At 28.6% G+C, this 20429-nt stretch overlaps 3 non-coding genes across 3 annotated transcripts; 1 reads left to right on the forward strand and 2 right to left on the reverse strand.

Annotated features, from left to right (window-relative positions):
- The first annotated feature begins 2319 nt into the window (after positions 1–2319).
- On the forward strand, positions 2320–2441 carry Trnal-caa. Its single transcript has 2 exons — positions 2320–2357; positions 2397–2441. It is a non-coding gene; the product is annotated as a tRNA-Leu (tRNA).
- Positions 2442–13540: 11099 nt separating this feature from the next.
- On the reverse strand, positions 13541–13660 carry Trnal-caa. Its single transcript has 2 exons — positions 13623–13660; positions 13541–13585 (listed from the first exon to the last, which is right to left on the reverse strand). It is a non-coding gene; the product is annotated as a tRNA-Leu (tRNA).
- Positions 13661–14318: 658 nt separating this feature from the next.
- Positions 14319–14440, reverse strand: Trnal-caa. Its single transcript has 2 exons — positions 14403–14440; positions 14319–14363 (listed from the first exon to the last, which is right to left on the reverse strand). It is a non-coding gene; the product is annotated as a tRNA-Leu (tRNA).
- Between the last annotated feature and the right edge of the window lie 5989 nt (positions 14441–20429).

A 20429-nucleotide genomic window follows, 5' to 3' on the forward strand; every position in this document is an offset into this window, starting at 1 on the left:
CACAGGTTGCATAGACGCGTCAAGTCTGCACTACATTTTCAATTCACCAACTCCTAGTTAAAACAAAAAAAAGTGTGCATAATTTTATGTATACCAATATTAACATTTAAAGAGCAGTAGAACAGTTACCAACACACCCACTCTAGTACATCCAGCAGAAGTTATGGCACAGAACATCCTGCTCTCCACAAATTTTGTTTATTTTTTGACTGCGTTCGGATTGCTTGATCGAAAACTATTTCAGTTATTTTTTTTTTATTTGTTTTTATTGTGGAAGCACTATTTGAAAATTTATGCTAGAATTGTAATAGGTTTCTTTATATTCGTGAATACGAGTTTGTATTAGATTAGGGCATACGTAGAAAACAAGGCATTTATAGTTCAATAAAAAGCTTAACTATAACACACGGTAGTGCTGTATAGTGGGAGTGAAAAAATAAAACATAAAAATTATAAAACCGTTTAATTAATTGTTATCCTATCACCGATAATTTTTTTGTAGATATATATTATATGACATAGACCTTGTACACCCATGTAGTATAGTAGGTGGATTTATAGTTGTGAAACAGTTAATAATTAATAATTATTAAGTATTTGAAATAATTACAAATATTTTCATTTGTAGCTTCATTCATTTTTTTTTTTTCAGTATGAATTCAATTCTCGTTGTTTAAAAATGCAACTCTGTATGCTCTTCTCGATTATCGTATAAAGTAAGACCGTAAAAAAGATTGATATTGCAACGGAGCTTTATACGGTCTTTGCAGTTGTTAATGTGCAAGCCAAGCTGTTCGGTTGTTTGATCTTGAAAATCCGTTATTTATTTTATTTGTTTTGATAAATAACAACGAAATTAGTGAGACACGTTTTATTTTAGTCATAATAAACGCAATTTTAAGTGAAATTGTTTTTTAAATGATCATTTTTTTGTTTTATTAAATATTGTGTGAAATGGTATATGAGACTTCAATTCTGAAATAGTTTGTGAAAATAAAATAAACGAAATATTCTTCCGGAAATCTTCTAAACTGCCGATCGCATAAATATATTAAGTGTAAATTGTATATATCAGGTGAGTTTTATATGCTTTCTAATTTCATTTCTTTTTAAATTTTAATGTTATAAATATGTTAATTAAAAGAGTCATTGTAAAAAAATCGAAGGTCTATAGATTTGTCGTCTTAAATGTTATAATTTTTATCAAATAATGTTTAAATTTATTAATTTTATTATTTTTTACATAAATAATAAGTGTTGGTCTAGCGATCAACAGAAGTCTTTCATGTCTTGTATAGAACAAAACTCATGTTTTGACGTTTTTGAAGTTCGTAATATCATTATTTATATATGTATGTAAATATTCTTATATTATTTTCAAACAATGTGGCGTGTTAGGCTGTTTTTTGTTTTAATTTACAATTATATAAATTTTAAAGTACGTCGGAATTATAAACTCAAAAATTAATTCCATTATGTTACGGTTTTAAGTCTTTTCTCGCGCTGATTGTGTTTTTGTTACTTATAGAATCGTTCCACAACCTAAATTAATTTAATATCTGATATTTAATTATTGAATCTTCTCTTAAAAATAGAGACATAAAGTTTAGTTTCACTTATATAGCTATTAATGGTCATTAATAGAATTAAATCACAACTCTGTTTTTTTTAAAAATCTTTAATGTGTATTTGTTAAATCTTCTTTTATAATTGGTGGCAATAATTTAGTTTTTGCTTCTATAGTCATTATAGATCATCAATAGAACAGATTCACAGCCCCACATTTCCATAAGATGTTTATCATATTTACTGAATGACTTCATTTGATTGGAGCCGCAAATTTTACTTATGTCTATATAGTTATTAATGTTTATTAATAGAACAGATCTGAATTTTTTAAAATTGTTATATAGGTTGATTGATTAAATTGATATATTTATTAAATCAGTTCTTATGACTGGAGAGAGAACAAAGTATGGTATATATGTCATTTTTATCTCACATATTCTTACATAAATATTGATTTATTTAATTTAAATAAATTAATGGCATTTTTTGGAATAATTACTGTATTAATTATTAATACTGTGTTAAATGTAGTGATATATCTTTCAAAAGCACAAACAGAAACTACAAAAGATATGATTTAAAACCAGCCACCCATTATTACTATTTAGACTCAATATAGAATTGGTTTGATAGCAAATACTATATTTATATTATCTATGTTTTCATATCTGTACTATTTTTATAGCGATATCTGTGATATATAAAAAAAAATATGCTTCAAAAAAATAAACTTTATTGAGCATAGTACATGTCAGGATGGCCGAGCGGTCTAAGGCGCCAGACTCAAGAGTAATCTTGCTTACAGCTAATGTAAGTTCCACTGAGCGTTCTGGTCCTCTCTGAGGGCGTGGGTTCGAATCCCACTTCTGACAAAATTATTTTATTCATTGTCACATAAATATCTATTTTTTTAATATATATATTCTTTAAAAAGATATATGCATTTTTATTATATTTTTTATATTGGTATAATATATCTATTTAGTTGAAAAGCTTATACAAATTATTCTAAACAAATATTTTAAACAAAATTTAAAAAAATTTTCCGTAAAATCAATTAAAATTTTATTAATAAAAATATTTTTCAAAGTTTTCTGTTTCTGTTTAAAAGCTTAAGTCGGAAAGTTTAAAATATTTATTTTCCAATTTGATTGCATACTTTTAAGCGTGCCATTCAATTTAAATTGAATTCTCATTGCATGCGAGCAGCAAATGTGTTAGCAATGTTAGCAAAGCCAAATGAATAAGTTCAACTAACTTTCTGACTTTATTAATGCTAAAAGTAAAGATTGATTTCGAAAGTATAAATGTACAAACAACAAGTCTACACATACATATATATGTTCAACTAACGTACAAGTCTATAAAACATATCGGACTATGCAAATGTAAGTCCATTTATTTATGCTTGTGTCTGTGGTGTGCCTCATATGTTCAGTTCCATGGACTTCTACAGCCATAAGTGAGTTACCAGCAAAAGTAACCAGGATTGGTAATTTATGCAAGAATTGATTTAAAACTAAAAAGATAAAAAATCTGCATATACACACTTACATAAAAAATACACAAGTGGTTTATTTTTTATTGAAATGTTACAAAAATGCTAATTTTATTGGATTTCTGTTTTGGTATTGAAGAGTTCATCTACATACGGTAAAAGCAATTTGTATGCCTCTCAACCGTTTACCTTTCCTTTATTTATATCAAATATTTGCTATTGTATTTTGTTTTATAGCAGCATTTATATGCATATACATATATATATTGTTTATATTGTTTATATATGTATGTACTCTTTGTAAAAGCACACAGACGTCTTGTTTTATATAATAAATATTTTTATATTTTACGCCGTTTAAGTCTTGTATTTACCAAATATGCGATATGGCAACGTACAAAGCGTAGTAAGTCCACATCGAAATTGTATATGAACAAGTACCGATGTCTTAATTATTTGTTTACATTTACCAATGCCACTAGTGATAAACACAGGGTGCTTTAACTAACATTTGAGGAATTAAAACATTTGATAACATAATTTTATAAAAAGAATTGTCATTAAATTACCACGAATTGCAATAAATAATTACAAATAAAATAAAAAAATTTAAAACACTCATACGATATCTCGGGCACGTCTATTTGTCAACGGAATTTATAAAAGACAGCATTTTCCGCTATGATATATATCAATATAGTTTCGTTTTAGAAATATCAGGTTTTAGATTATTAAATTTGTAAGTGAAAATCACCATTCAATATACCACCACAATCAGTATAAAAATAAAAAAGATCTCTAAATTACACACTAGATGGCGTGAGTAGTTTCTTTTTAGTGCCATCAATGTAAAAAACTTATAGCTTTAAACTTTGATGTCCCACAAGTCCTAGATTGTTTTGAGTATTTACCTACCATATCTCCTATAAACATACCATTATAAATAAATTCCGGTAACTATAGATATTATATGCTTAGATATAGGTTCCTTCCTGTATATATAGTCCCATCTAAACTGCTGCTGTTGTTTGCAGTTCGAGTTAAATTTTAAATGCTGATAAAACTCCTGCGTAACTTCAGTTTTTAACTATAGCTGGCACGACACTTCCGCATGGAGCCAAAACAGTCTCCAGAACAACCGAAGTTGTGGGCAGCTAGATTCAGTACTACCATATACATTCTTCTGGTTTAGTGTCGCAAGTAAAACTCATGCTACAAGATAGTGTCTAATGGATTTCTGTTGTCTTTAACGACATGCAGGTCTTACTTCGAGAAGTGTAATTCTAACTTATATGCCGAAGGAGGAAAAAGTAAGCTGAATTGGTAAACAGCATTATTGCTGTGTTACACTGACAGTCATATCACGAATGTTCATGGAAATTTTAGACTCTTATTGATCATGACTGCAGGCTGAAGTTTTGAAGGCCCCTTTCTTTAACATACTCAGCGTTATCTCCAGTATTGGCAAGATTCTCGCCTTTATAAAAGCTTCTAGCTGGTTCTAGCTTGGCTACTCTTCTACCCATTACAACAGCATTGGTTCCCCCCTCCGCTAGCTGGTCATGATCGAAAGGTCCAATGGTATGGCTCTGTAGAATACGGTCGCAAAGATCCCAATTCCCTACTTTTGCAACTATCTCGTTACTGTTTTTATTCCTTCCTCCGCTTCAAGTAACTAACTGATTAGGTACAAAAGGCCTCGTCACCGTGGCTTCATTTGCATTTCTCTTAATTTTTTATTTTACAATAAAAACAACAACATATTTATATTTAACGTAACCAGTATTTTTTGCATTATATGGCTCTAATGTAAAAATGTGCTCAAAATATTTGATTCTTATAAAACCTATTTTTGAAAAATCAGAATTTTGTCCATATGCAAAATAATATAACATAATATAATATAATGTAAATGTGAGGACATATAAATTGGCTTATTAATTAATATATTGGTTATTTTAAACTGTGTTTGGATCTTAAAACCATTCACTTAATTTTTTTGTATTAATATATAGAAATCTATTAAAAATGAATTTTTGATATTATATTTTTTCAGCACGCTGTATTTACTTTCTTAAATATATCAAACTAATGCCCAAAAGTATGCTATAAATTTTGTCTATAATTTCTTCCGCAAACAATTTGCCTTGCAAGCAATTTTATTGCATTTTTTCACTTCATGGAAATGCATTTGAAGATTAAATTTAAAAGAATTATTTCATATGCGATCACAAGCTGCTATTCCTCCTCCTCCCGTCGTAAGCATCATAGTGAGTGCTCCTGTAAATGACATTTAAATTTTAAACACATTTCCAAATGGGCAAAGAAACAAATTTTCTTTATAAACCGAATTAAAATTTGTGTGGGCAATGAAAAAGTTATTTGGAATATTATTTCTATTCCAGAATTTTATATTTTTCTGTGGACTTGTGGGCTTGTGTGTTTGTTTTTCCGTTTTTTCTTCAGAAGCAATCATTGCAAGAGCAGCCTGAATTGAATATTGTTGAATATAAAGGAACGTCTGGACATACCAGTAAATTCATCTTTACGGTTTCTTTTGTATGGCAGGCGTTCAAGGCTTTTTGATAAAAAGATTTCAACTACAACAGCAGCAGTGAGTTGAATGGAACAAATTTGTTTCTCAGACTTCAGTTAAATGCAAAAATAACTTCAGAATTTGGTTTAAAATTTTGCTAGCGTTGCCACATTTTACAGTAAACTGAATTTTTGTCAATGGAAGCAGCAGTGCAATTATACCAACTAAAATGAGGGGGAAAATTCTTTTGATCTTTTTTATGAAATGGAAATTTTGCAGAAATTTGTTTAGTTTCGCCCTTACCTTGTGTCTGGCCTAAATATTGTAATATACAAATAGGTTTAATTTGTTTCCACTCTCATGATTATATTTTTAAATATTTTTTCAAGTTCTATTCAATGATTTTTATTTTTAATTGAAATAAATTTTCTTTATTTTTGTCATTTTATGAAGCATGAAAAGCGATTAGGTAAGCTACGTTTTTTTTTTTTTTGTAATTAAATTCAAACTAACCGCAAGTCAGAATATATAATTTCCTTAATTAAGAAATGTTAAAGATTATTGTTTAATATTTGAACTGAATATGAATTTATTCTTAAAGATCCGTGAATGTGTTAAAGTTAATTGAGTAAAATATTTTATAAAGTATTTAATATTACGTGAATACTTCATTAAGTGTGCTTAAAATACTATAGTAACTGCAGCAGACACTTTAAAGGCTCGTGCCATGGGAAATTGGCATTGAAGTGGAAACTAAAAGGCATTCATTATGTGAAGTGGAATATGTAAAATTATTAAAAGAATTGCGGTTAATTATATAATAGTATTAAGGTGATAAGTAGTATAAGTGTGCTTTGAGGCAATGGAATAAAGAGTACATATTGTACCACTATATTACCTATAAAGTTGTTGATGTGTTAGATATTTTACCAATTATGTTACATATAGGAAGACAGGTAGGTGCGGTATACTTATATATTTGCTCTGATAGAATTATAAACTGGAAGGAAAGTGATAGCGGATCTTAATGATGCTGAATGCTGCTTCATTTCTGACCCTAGCCGAACAGAAGACACTTTGCTTCTCAAATACCTACAACCAGATGGAGGTAGAAATTGCCAATATGGCAATCTACTTCTGTTCCACTTCAAAGCACAAGAGTCACAGAGAATGTATCTAGAGTTTTTATTTGTGCTCAAGCACAAAGATCCATTTCGAGGTAAAGCAAACCACGCTGATCCATCAGATAACCAGCTCACAACCAAACTCTGTGCTGGAATCAAAGTTTACTATTACAAAGCTTAATATTAAGTCCACCAACATCTCGAGAATAATTCGACATTTATGGTCTCTTTAGAGTTACCAGTGTCGTTTCTCGTTTCTAGACGGTTGGAGTTGTCACTAATCTTCATAAACATGTGAATTTCAAAACTTGTTTTTAGTGTTTTTTATTTCTTATTATGGTTGTCTGCAAACGATTACGTTTATAGCACTTAAAGATAATGTCTTAATCACGGTTGCCACTTGAAAATTTTTTTCTGTACCAAAATTGGTTTAAAAAGGTACCATTTCTGTAAAAAAGGATCCAAAATTTTTTTGGACCTTTTTGTTTTCTCGTTCTGTGTTTTTCATAGTGTTATAAATGAACGAAATATAAAATAGTGCAAAGTTGCATTTTTAAAAAAAATTAATTGGAAATATCCACAATAAAGTTGGGTCGTCAAAAATGTACCATTTTTTGAACGTGAGTACCAAACGAAAAAAAAAAAACAAAAAAGTACCAATTTTGGTACTAAAGTACCATAAGTGGCAACCGTGGTCTTAATATTATTTCGATATTCTCAATTACATCAATTTAAATAAGACCATATCACAAGCATATATCCCTTTATAGCGGTCCTTTCGTCTGCGGTTTTAATATTCATGATTGCTTAAAATTGAACACGAGTAAACTAAATCTGATAAGTAACTTGAGTGCTTAGATAACTGAAAATAAAGTTTTTAGTATAAGATTTAATAGATTTAGATTATCAATAACATCGCCTAAGCCATGTTAGAAAAACTATTTACTTAGTTAATTCCTTGATTTAGGATCATTTTTTCATTGAGTCTTTTTTTTTTTTGAAGACTTTTACTTATTTGTTCCTATCGTAAATTTCGTGAATGTTTAAATCTTTCAGAGATTTGATATATGTATAACATATATGCGTATAAATCCAGAGATTTAACCTAATTCGTGTGAGAGCTTTATGTTTTATTCACAATCTCCTACCCGCATTTTTATCTTGACAAAGTGAAGTGAAGTATAAACTATCATGGGATAATAAGGAATATATTTAATCTTACCTAAATAGCAGTTGCTTTGCCTTTGAAAGTGATTTTTAATAGTTGAGACAATAGAGCAATGGTATAGCTTCCTTGTTGGATCACTTAATCCTATAATCGGCCTTCCCATTTAGCCACCAAGCAGTCTTGATTGTCTTGATTAGGATTTTACTTTCATTGAGTCTAAGATTTAGAAGACACTACTTAATCACAAGCACAACATGCACTTAGTGACATGTTGTTTATATGTTTTGCGATTACTGGCTCAAAAATATATATATGTGGAGTTTTGTAACCGAATGGGCTCCCACTTGACTGTTTGATTATAATGCCGTTGATTATTTGTAACAGATCCTTCAACTTCAATTGTGATTTTGCAGCTACAGGAGGTTAGGTTGGAGTGGCGGCCTTGTTTACCAAGAAAGCCCACTTGAGTTCAACAGCTACAGGAGACCGATGTAACAACTTGCTCGTTGAATCACTAATTTTAGGTCTATCATCATTTAAAGTTAGCAACTAATTAAATTTAAAGTACGGACTGATATTTTGCTTCAGTAAATTTTCAGTGATGAACGGCACTACTTAAATTCTCCAGTGTTTAGAGAGTTGAATTTTCTAAGTCGTTAGATTTATAATTTGTTCATCTATTGATGGAGAAAGAATTTTTATTACACTTTTTTCTTGCAATCATTCACTGAGTTCACCAAATAAATAGAGCTTGTTTTATTAATTTTTGTTGTCTAATTTTTACAGTATGATTATGTATTGCTTATTCCGTAGAGTGTTTTATTCTTTCTCAAAAAGTGTTCATGACCTAACCTCTTTTTCAATATTAAAGCTAAAGACAAGTTTTAATTCCAAAAGATTTAAAACTGAAAATATTTTTTTGTGAACTTTTCCAACTTATACCCAATTTTAGGAAACAATTATGAAAGTAACGTAATAAAGAAATCAATAAATTACTATAATATATTAAAGTGAAATTCAAAATCGAAGGTGCGGATTTTGGTTGTAAAGTATTTAAAATGTGAACTGAATGAGAATTATATTTCTGCTGAAAAAGAAATAGAAACAAAAATGCAGTTCTAAGATTTTTGAAATACTATTGCTTAATTATGGGTATTCACAATGGAATATTAACACGTAGTAGTGTTGCCAGACTAGCATATTATATATATTATATATAACATATTAGCATATTAGTTAATAGATTATAACACCTTTCATAATTTTTAATAAGTAATTGTCATTTTTGTGTATTCTGTTCTAATAAATAATTTTTATGGTTTTTTAACATACTTTTATACTTAAATAGGTTATTTAAAGTAACGTTAATTTTTATCTGTACTTGTGATGTACTTAAATATATACATTTGATAACGAATGGATTTCGCATCTTTTGAAATTTCTGTTATAAAACATTATAACTTAAAAATAATTAAATCAATGATTTAAGAGTCCTTAAGGTAATCATTTAACATTCTATCACATAAAAAAGTTTTAATTCGAGTAAAATAAATAAAAAATTGTTGCTTATAATATTTTTACACTCAGTGAGCAAAATGAATAAATCACGGCTTGGTAAAATGTTCCTTTAAATGCTCCTCTGCCGTGATGAGAATCATAAAATTTTACAAGGAATTTCTGTCCTTTCATTCGGTGACTGACTTTCTTCGCCTCATCGTAATAAAATTTTATGATGGCAATAAAATATTAAGAGGGTTGTTATATTTGCCAAGAAGTTAACATAGAAAAATGAAACAGAAACAAATACTCGAATAAGATAAAAAATAAGACGTATTAATAAAATAAAATAATCATAAAAAACACCACAAAATCCTAGTTCCTGCTCCGGGGTCAAGAAATGTCATTGTCAGTTGCAGTTGGATTTGTGTCATTGACCATGAATATTTCTTTCTTGAGCATAAAAACTAGATTGTTGAGTTATTTATTTCTGTTTTGTTTTATAATTTAAAAGATTTAAAAGATAAAAACAAAGATTTTATTAGTTAATTGAAATGATAGTTTAAAGATAAGCTCTCAACTTAGAGTCAGCGAAGCGTTAGAGCAGTTGAAAGGATTACAAAATAATTTATATAGTAAATTAAATAAAATTTTAGAAACTATTATTGCTTTATATATAATAAGATTAGTATCATTAAGATATTTTCATTGACTTAAGTGTATTAAAAATATTTACCTAATTTCACATCTTCAACTTAGCACTCTAGAATCAGATTTATTTAAAATTTTATAGTAATTGTAAATAATCTGGCATCATCGCCCTATACCCAAGAGAAAAATAATACATTTGTATGCCGACGTTTGTTATATTCTATTAGAATAGAATAGTAACCCATGGTGCACCAGTTCTCACTATAACAGTGCAATGTGACTATGGTAGAAAGCAGCGAGCCAGCTCCTTGAATGAACATATGATCTGTTAGATATTTTTTAATATTAATAGGAAAGAGAAGCTCCGGGCGTAGTATTCTCTTTAATATCCAATACAAAGTTACATGAGTAAAGGTTTTATGCACTTCCAAGCAGAGCCAATGCTTGATTTTCCTGAACAATTCTCATCAGAATCATCTAATTGAAATGGTAACACATAGATAAACTGTTAGATAAACTGTCAACAGCCTTAGCACAGTTCTACTGAGTACTGAGCTTTACCAGAGTTATAGGATTGAACCAGATTTTTAGCATGACAATTGCAGACTTCAATCAACTTAATCTAAAAAAAACTCAGGTTCACAGATTTGAATGGCTGATCCAAACATCGGACTTTGTGAACGCGATATTATTTTTATACAGGAAAGCGAGGCACTTACTCTGTGCCTCTGTGTCTTACTTTTTCTTTTTGAGGACTATGGATCAGAATAACTATTCGATCGAATATACAGGAATGATGAGGCACACAGTAAAGTAATCGGCTACTTTTTTTTGAAGACTATGGATCAGAATAAATATTCGATCGACTAATAATAATGTTGTCTCAAGAAAGACAGTTGGAGAGTGAATGAGCTCTAACAGTATAAATAAACAGAAGGAATCATACATTACGCTTTCCTATTTGGATGTTTTAGCTGCAGATTAACTACGTATATATATATTTTTATCGTGTCCATCGTGTATTAAAATTAATATGCGAATAAACAATTATAAATTTGTTTCCGAAATTTGGTCACCTCCAGTTAATGACTTTCTGAAGCAATCATTTATGACTGTCTTGCATGAAATTTCGTCATTTTCTTCGTTTTATTGGAAAACATATAATATAAATATGATTTATACTGAAACAATGTTTTCATCGGCTTTATAATTTTATTCATTTTGAATTTGTCAACACAAGCAGTAAAAAGCAATTTATTAACCAAGCAAAAATTCCATTTTTCAGTCCTCACAAAAGGACAACGTCACACATATGAAAGGAGCACAAATTCATAAATCATTTATAAGTACTAAGAAAGGCGAAGGCGGAGGCGACTTCAGTGTTAATAGTTGAAAAACATAAAATACATAAAATACAAATGATTGGATTTAATTTGACCCAACCTACGTTTTTTATGGAAATGATAAGAAATTTTGACTTGATTTGTTGTTTCTTTTCTTAAGACATTGGACGACAGACAGTTTTGTTAAGGAAATGTGAAGATATGAAGGATATGAAAAATTATTCTGCGGAAAAATGAAAAATAAATCAAACTCTTTTCATTATTTTTACATATATATAACTGAAACACTTTATGTGATGTAAAAATGACTTTTCAGTTAGTTATTTTGGGGTAATCCATTAGGGATAGTTGGAAATATTCATCAATACTACTATGAAAGAAGTTTCAAATGAAACTATATATTTATTATGTTAAGGCTAGTTGAGTCAAAGCACTTGAGCACTTTTACTCTCTATTAACTACGAGGTTTCTTCATAACTCCCTCTACGCCTTTACTGGATAATTGTTTATCACTTTATCAGACTGTAATGTTTTTAATATTGATTAAATAATTTATTTATTATTTAATTTTGATATTAATTCATATTGAGTCCTTATAATAGATCTATAGATCTATATCTATATCTATATCTATAGATCTAATAGATCTATATCTATCAATTAGATATTATTCTTATTAAGATGTGTTGCATAGTAGACGAGCTCTCTTCGCTTTATTAGTACTCTGTTTTTGCATGTGAAAGGCAATTAATACTTCAAAGCTATATATGCGAGAGTAATTAATAGCTATCATAATAAAATAATATTTTTCTTTAATCTTATTTACTTATGCAATAATATTATATATTTAATTAAAAACTTCTGGATATATAAATTAATCCAACTCAAAGTATTCTAGGAGCAAGTAAAGTTAATAATTTATTAAACTTACTATAATATTTTCTATTAATATTGACTATATATATTACATCAACGATGATATACGAAAGCGAAAATATGGGTGGATAAGACATACATAACATAAACCCTATGCGCATATTACGCACACTGTACTAACCTGGTAACCTCAAGGAATACGACGCAGGAGTAGAGCTAAAATAACCTGGAGGAAAACAATACTTCATGAAACTGACAAATCGTTTAAGGAATTAACACAACTGACACGAAATAGAAATTGTTCGAAGACCTTTGTTGAGTTAATATTAATAATATTATATCAATTGCAATATAACTGAAATCAATAATTTTCTTGTTATAAGGAAAATTATTAAATTGGCTAACAAATCCTTCACCGTAATAAACTAATTATTTATTAGTTTATTAAATATAAAATATATACCTAAACTATTATCTTAATATATTTAATGTGAATAGTATTATTATCTTTAAATATTAAATATTTATATTAAATATTATTATCTTTAAATATTAAATATTTATATTAAATATTATTATCTTTAAATATTAAATATTCATATTTAATATTATTATCTTTATATATTAAATATTCATATTTAATATTATTATCTTTAAATATTAAATATTTATATTAAATATTATTATCTTTAAATATTAAATATTTATATTAAATATTATTATCTTTAAATATTAAATATTCATATTTAATATTATTATCTTTATATATTAAATATTCATATTTAATAATATTATCTTTATATATTAAATATTTATATTAAATATTATTATCTTTAAATATTAAATATTTATATTTAATATTAAAATATTTTTGATAAAAGTTTATTTGGTAGATAGGTCTCGAAAAGTAGTGAACTACAATAACAAAAATTGTTTAAAAAAAAATGACTTTCTATTACATAAAATAAGCAATTCCATTATAATTGACTGCAAATTATATAAAACTGCAACTTATAAAAAATATTATTAATAAAAAATGAAAGAAATTATTTACAAAAAAATATAAAAAAATTATCTATAATTTTTTAACATATATTTTCAATAAAATATAATTTAATAAGAAATTTATTTTAAAATAAAAAAATTTCTATTTTTTTATTTTATACAAAATAAGAAAAGTAATAAAAAAGTATAAAAATAATAAATAAATAAAAACAAATAAATAAAAATATTAATTTAATTAATAAAATTTTAATAAAAAAAAATTAAAAAAATTCTTGTCAGAAGTGGGATTCGAACCCACGCCCTCAGAGAGGACCAGAACGCTCAGTGAAACTCATACGTGATGAGTAAGATTGCTCTTGAGTCTGGCGCCTTAGACCGCTCGGCCATCCTGACGTATAAGCTTGCAATGTCAAAGTTTGTATTTAGGCAAAAATATTTAAACATATTGCACATACTGTAAATTTATCATAACATACATTTAGGAGTAATGCATAAAAAATATTTCGGAACATTTGCATGACAATAGAACAAAGCAGTAACTAAATTCTTATAAAATGGTTTTTATATAGAATATATTTATGTATACGATATGAAAACTATGTATACAAAATTAATTTATTTTTAATATATATAATATATATTTATACAAAAATGAAAATAAAAAATAATAAAATAAAATAAATGTTCTAAAGATGTGAACGAAGATTCTTATACATATTTATGTATGGAAATAAAATTTTATTTAATTTTTTAAAATTAAATATTCAAAAAAAATAATATACAAAAAAAATAATAATAAAAAACAATAAAAAATAAGTAAATAAAAACAAATAATAATAATAAAAAAATTGTATTTTGAAAGAATATCAAAATATTCTTATTGGAAGTGGTTTACTCGACCGTCGACTTCAAAGAGAACCAGAACAGAAGGTAAAATACAAAAAAAATTATAAGTAAAAAAAAATAAATAAAAAAAAATAAAAAAAAAAAATAAAAAAAAAATAAATAAAAATAGAATAATATTTGAAAAAAAAAAATTGCAAAAAATTCTTGTCAGAAGTGGGATTCGAACCCACGCCCTCAGAGAGGACCAGAACGCTCAGTTGAACTTACACTTGTTGTAAGTAAGATTACTCTTGAGTCTGGCGCCTTAGACCGCTCGGCCATCCTGACATATGGTTCACTGATGCAACATTTGTCTTTTATTCTGTGTTCTTGTTACTGATAAATCATACGATCAATTGACTATATGTTAACTAAAATAGTTTTTAATAAAAACTATTTTATCAAAAATTATTTTAGTTTTTCTATTAATATAAATTTGTATAATTTTCTAATTTGAAAAATGTGTTTGTTTCGATTTGAAAGTAGACTTTACTACAATTTTGTTTGGTTCTATGAGTTATTTGTATACGATGCTCAATCTTCGGTTATATTTAAAAATTCACAAACAAAATGATTTAATCAGGCATTCCAGATACAGAGTCTAGAGTTTTCCAATGTGATTAACTGCTTTGAAGGTGGTGTTTCTAACACATATATCGGTATGATGCGTCGTTAAACACTCCCAAGTGCAATTCCAAGGATTTCCACTAGTACCAATTGAAGGCCTACGTTAAGATATAAATAGCATTTTCCCTAAAAGTTAGCGATAGCTATCTAACATCTCTGCTGCTTTTTGGGTCACAACATCTGATTGGAAAATGCAACTCCAAATCGAATGGAAATAAATAAAATCCGTCATCTTACCCATGTAAATTAAGGTACCAACCACAGAGACTAAAATACTCCACCACGATGCTCCCATCAAGTGGCTAACCTCTTTAGATGATTACTGCCAAAGGTATAGGCTTACCCCTCACAGTAGCAGATATGCACTTTTAGTCGGGTGCCGCAATTGAATCTTGCTCACTTCGATTTATGCTCTAAACAGTGTTGGGTGTTGCTTATTGGATTTTAGTCGCCTTTTAATATAGGCATGCTTTACCCTGGCAATATTCTAACAACTATTCCGAAGGGGTGCTTATAGATACAGACTCCAAAGTTTGTAATATAATTAACTGCAGTTAAACTTTAAAACCACGGTGCTCCTGACATACGTACCAATATAATGTGATGATAAACGTCCCCACTAGATATGTACGTTTGGATTTAGCTTCATCTTGGGAAGCTTGCCATAGTCGGTGTAATAGCATTGTGTACCAAAGATTGCTTTAGCACAAATACGCTAGACTTGAAGAACCGACTTAAAGATAGAAGTCCGCAGATACTCCACATATCATTTGACGAGTTGTGATATATGACTTATTGTTTTTCTTTCTTTTATTCTTTATTCTTAGAATTAGTATTTTTCTATCAAAAAAATTATTTGCTGAAAAATGTAACACTTAATAAAGCCGAACTCCTCTAAGCCAATTTAAAACGCATCAAGAATCATAACCAATGCTGCAGCCTACATAAATGAATTTCGAAAGAATTTATAAATATTTGAAAATTTACAGAAAAAAACGAGAAAATGGATATCATCGAAAAGAGTGCTTAGCAAAATTTTTTCGTCAGTCACTTTTGAAACATTTTGGCAGTGGAAGTTATTACGCAACTGCAGCCACGTGCATATTCAAATAATTTTCAAAGATTGCATCTGCGTTTCCGAGCTGAGTTACGACAATGCCACAGCTTGGCATATGGGGGAAAGTTGAGATTCTCCGAAAGTTGTGTAATGAGTTCGCAAAGTTTCAGAATTTTTAGAGTTTCAGAGTTTCGGCAACAAATGCGTTAAATTTGCATAGTTTGGATACTTTAACGCTTACGATGAGTAATTACACACAAACGTTTTTTACTGCAAACTAAACATTCCATAAAGTTTCCTTTTGAGTGCCTGTGGATATAAGTAGAAATTCAAGGACTTGGTTAGTGCGGTTAACTAAGTTGCTTACAGAAACAGCTTACAAGAGCAAAAGTGCGCTCTAAAATAAATTTCATTTCTGTCAACAAAAAGTTTGTCCCAGTTATTTCTAAAAAGTCTTAGAATTTCCAACGATATATCGACTAATTTTTAATATATGTACCATAGAATCATAATGCAAATTATTCAAGTTTTGGTTAAAATAAGAAGATATTTATCGAAAATCAATAATAAATATCTAGTTATTATTTATTTATTGCTTATCTACTTATAAAATATAAATATAGATCATTTCGGATGTGTTAAGAAAGTTTTTATCAAAAATTTTTAAGCGCAGCGACATCTATGAGTGTGCACTTTATTTACTTACGTATTCACTTTACATTTTGCTCTGACTTGTCATTTAATGTAATGTCACTTTGCATATGTTGGTCAAATAAAAAGTATGGAACAAAGATTGTTTATTAAATACTGTTATAAATTGCATAAAAGTGTCTCAGAAACCTAAGAAATGTTTAAAAATGTGTACTCCAACAAATCCATGTCGCTCGCACAGGATTCCTACTAGTTTGGCAAGTACCTTGATGGTGGAGAGGTCCTAAATATGATAACCTTGGTTGCCGTCAAAAACCACTTGACATAAACAAAACATCGAGCAAGTCAAAATCATTCTCTGAAGCATTCACTAGATTCTTCGAAGAGGCTACTGAAACAGCCAATAGAATTTTGATATATTAAAATAAAAAGTATGAAAAAATAATTGAAAGGAAAAATAAGGACAAGGAAAGGAAAAGTTAATTCAAAAAAATGTATAAAAAATATATGGAGTGGAATATATTTGGAATATGATGAAGCTAATCAAAGAGAATACAACAATCATGATTTCGTCAAATTTGTCTCGTTTTGCGATACATAAATATGATAATAATTATTGACTTGGTTCACTCAATTTTATCAATATTCCATTTTTATTTTTTGGGTAATATTCTTAGGATAATTAAGATAGATAGGTTAATAAAAGTGGGGTTAAAAATTCAATAAAGAACTCTTTTTACCAATGGGGAATACTTTGAGCAAATTTGATATTGGAAAAATAAAGTCCTATCTCAATAAATAAAGCTTGTTTTCCATATATTAGTATATGTATAAGTTATCTGTCCTGTTGAGACAAAGTTACTGAACAATTCAGAGTGATCGGAAGGTTACCGAATGACGAGTTGTTGGTGGTATGATGTGTTGAATGAGCGATACCGCTCAGCGCCTTAGGTACTGCTTGCGTTAGGCATTACGTACCACTATCCATTGCCATTTTGCGTTAAATAATTCTATTTGAAGGGATTATCGGAAGATATCCCGTAAGATATCGTAAGATTTCTATGCCCACATCTATCAATTATTCACTGACAAGAGTAAGCTGCTGTTCAAACCGACTGAAGAGACTATTGACCCTGGCCAAGCACGTTAGATTTCTATAAAGGCCAATCATGTAAAATAAATAGAATAAATAATTTTATTTGAAGGGATTATCGCAAGATATTCCTTAAGATATCGTAAGATTTCTATGTCCACATCTATCAACTATCCACTGACAACAGTAAGCTGCTGTTCAAACCGACTGAAGAGACTATTGACCGTGGCCAAACACGTTAGATTTCTATAAAGGCCAATAATATAAAATAAATAGAATAAATAATTCTATTTGAAGGGATTATCGTAAGATATCCCGTAAGATATCGTAAGATTTCTATGCCCAAATCTATTAACTATCCACTGACAACAGTAAGCTGCTGTTCAAACCGACTGAAGAGACTATTGACCGTGGCCAAACACGTTAGATTTCTATAAAGGCCAATAATATAAAATAAATAGAATAAATAATTCTATTTGAAGGGATTATCGTAAGATATCCCGTAAGATATCGTAAGATTTCTATGCCCAAATCTATTAACTATCCACTGACAACAGTAAGCTGCTGTTCAAACCGACTGAAGAGACTATTGAGCACATTAGATTTCTGCAAAGGCCAATCATGTAAAATAAATAGAATATTTATAAAAATACTAAATGTTAAAATACATGTAAGGATATTACATTACATTAAGACCATCGCAATTGTGTATACAAAAATGTTTAATAATTATAAGTGTAAGCATAGTCATTAATTAGTGTGGATTGAAAGTTCGATTGAAATAAATCATTTTAAGTTTACATAAGTTAAACATAAATATAAATTAAAATAAATTTACGGCAAATAACGTAAGAACTAAATTCTAATTTGTGTTTACACATATTGGATCTATAATAGGCAAACTAAAATGATAATATAGTGTCAAAGATCCACATTAATCCACTTGAGCCTTCAATTATATGGTAAGTATACCAACTATTGTAGTGTAATCTCTCATATTGTATTGTTAAATAATTGAAATCAAGCAGTGCCAACCATGTCATTTCTGACCATGTCAACATCTTAGTTAGTTTAGTGTGAAAATTAATATCCTTTAATTACATGAATCTTTAATATGTTTTCTTAATATTGTCCCAGATTGACTTGGACTTCACAATGCATGTTATGGTATTATGTTCGAAAACTAATATTAATATGACAGGACAAGTAATATATAATTTATATATTATTTATTTCTACAATATCCTTTCGGAGCGTATCATTAAAATACAAATTTGCAGAAATATTTTCATTTAGAGCTCATAAATTTTACCAACTGAACTTACACACTTACTTACCAATTCAATTGAATCCTTCGTGGCACTGAAAATGTCCTTCGTGCAAACATTTTCTAGTGAAATTTTCTAGTGAAATTCAGAAATTTCATATTTACACTCATAAATACTAAAAATTCATATGCATGGCAAATATTTATGTGCGAGCTCAATGCTAATTGTTTTCAGGATTCCATTACATTTGTTAACAATTTTGTGCTTAAAATTTTGCATAAATTCTGTACATTTCACAAGGACATCAGGACCCCAGGACGAGAAGAGGTTGAGTTGAGAGAAAGCTGACTGAGCATGGAGGCGGAGGCTGGTGTGTACATCAAATGCCAGGCATTAAATTTAATGAAATTAAAATTTTGATTTTTGACTCCAATTTTACATTACATGCACATAAGCACGAAATTATGGACAAACAAAGGATAAATATCCTAAATTGTAAAATCAGGCATATTTCGGCATTCCGAGTTAATGACTTCTGTTGACAATATTCATGAGTGTAAAAACATGAAATTTATAGTGTAGCTGTTGTTTATTGTTGTTTGTTTTATTTGATAAAACCAGCTACATTCAGATACTTTTTATTAATGAAGTTGAGTTTATTAACAAAATGCGATATATTTTAGAATTTATAATGATTTCATTTAACAAACAATGCTTTTGATTATAATTGCCATAATCATTCGCTATAACGATTTAAATACACATTCATGATTATTATCATTAATGATTATTAACATGATTATTATTTTTGATGATTGTCAATTGATTTTGATGATAATTTGAAGTGGGACGCATGCGAAATCGTTATTTGCCATTAAGTTTAGTACTCACGGCAGCGTGAATAGCAGAACTCTAATATCAATTACCAAAAATTTACTACTGCTCGAAGTACGAAAAAAGCCATTACCACCGGTTAGATATCTTTAAGGGAATCGAATCAATGTTTACACTTGAATGCATCCGAAGTAGTTGTTTTTATGACTTCAATGATTATTGAAATTGAATGTTGGAATTTAATGTAGTTTGATAGTTTAAGTTGACAGTTAACCCAAAATAAATAAAAGAAATAATATTAAAAATAATTGAGTAAATAAGGTAAAAAAAAGTCCAAAATAATACTCATACAAAGGTTTCTAAATGGTTCACAGTTACAACAGAACAAAAAGATTTTAATTGAATTTTAGATAATCTTAAAGCATACAAAAATTTAAGTCACATTTAAATGCAGCTTTAAATATATAAATATAATATAATTAATAATCAAACTATATAGATCCTAGATGAATTCTACCAAACCATTTGCAAGAATGGTTTAGGCCAATATGCCAAATGCTTATCGGGCTTTTGTATTGCAGTATACAAACAGTATTCATCATCATCATTTTGGCATCACAGTCCGGGATGGACCATTGCCTCCTCTACAATATGCCTCCATTCTTCTCTGCATTTCGCTTTCTTTCTGTGTTATGTTATTCTCATCGTTCTTATGTTGTCTTCTACTGCTTGTAGCCATCTTCGTCG

This window comes from Teleopsis dalmanni, chromosome 2 (assembly GCF_002237135.1).
Source record: "Teleopsis dalmanni isolate 2A chromosome 2, ASM223713v2, whole genome shotgun sequence".
Taxonomy (NCBI): domain Eukaryota; kingdom Metazoa; phylum Arthropoda; class Insecta; order Diptera; family Diopsidae; genus Teleopsis; species Teleopsis dalmanni.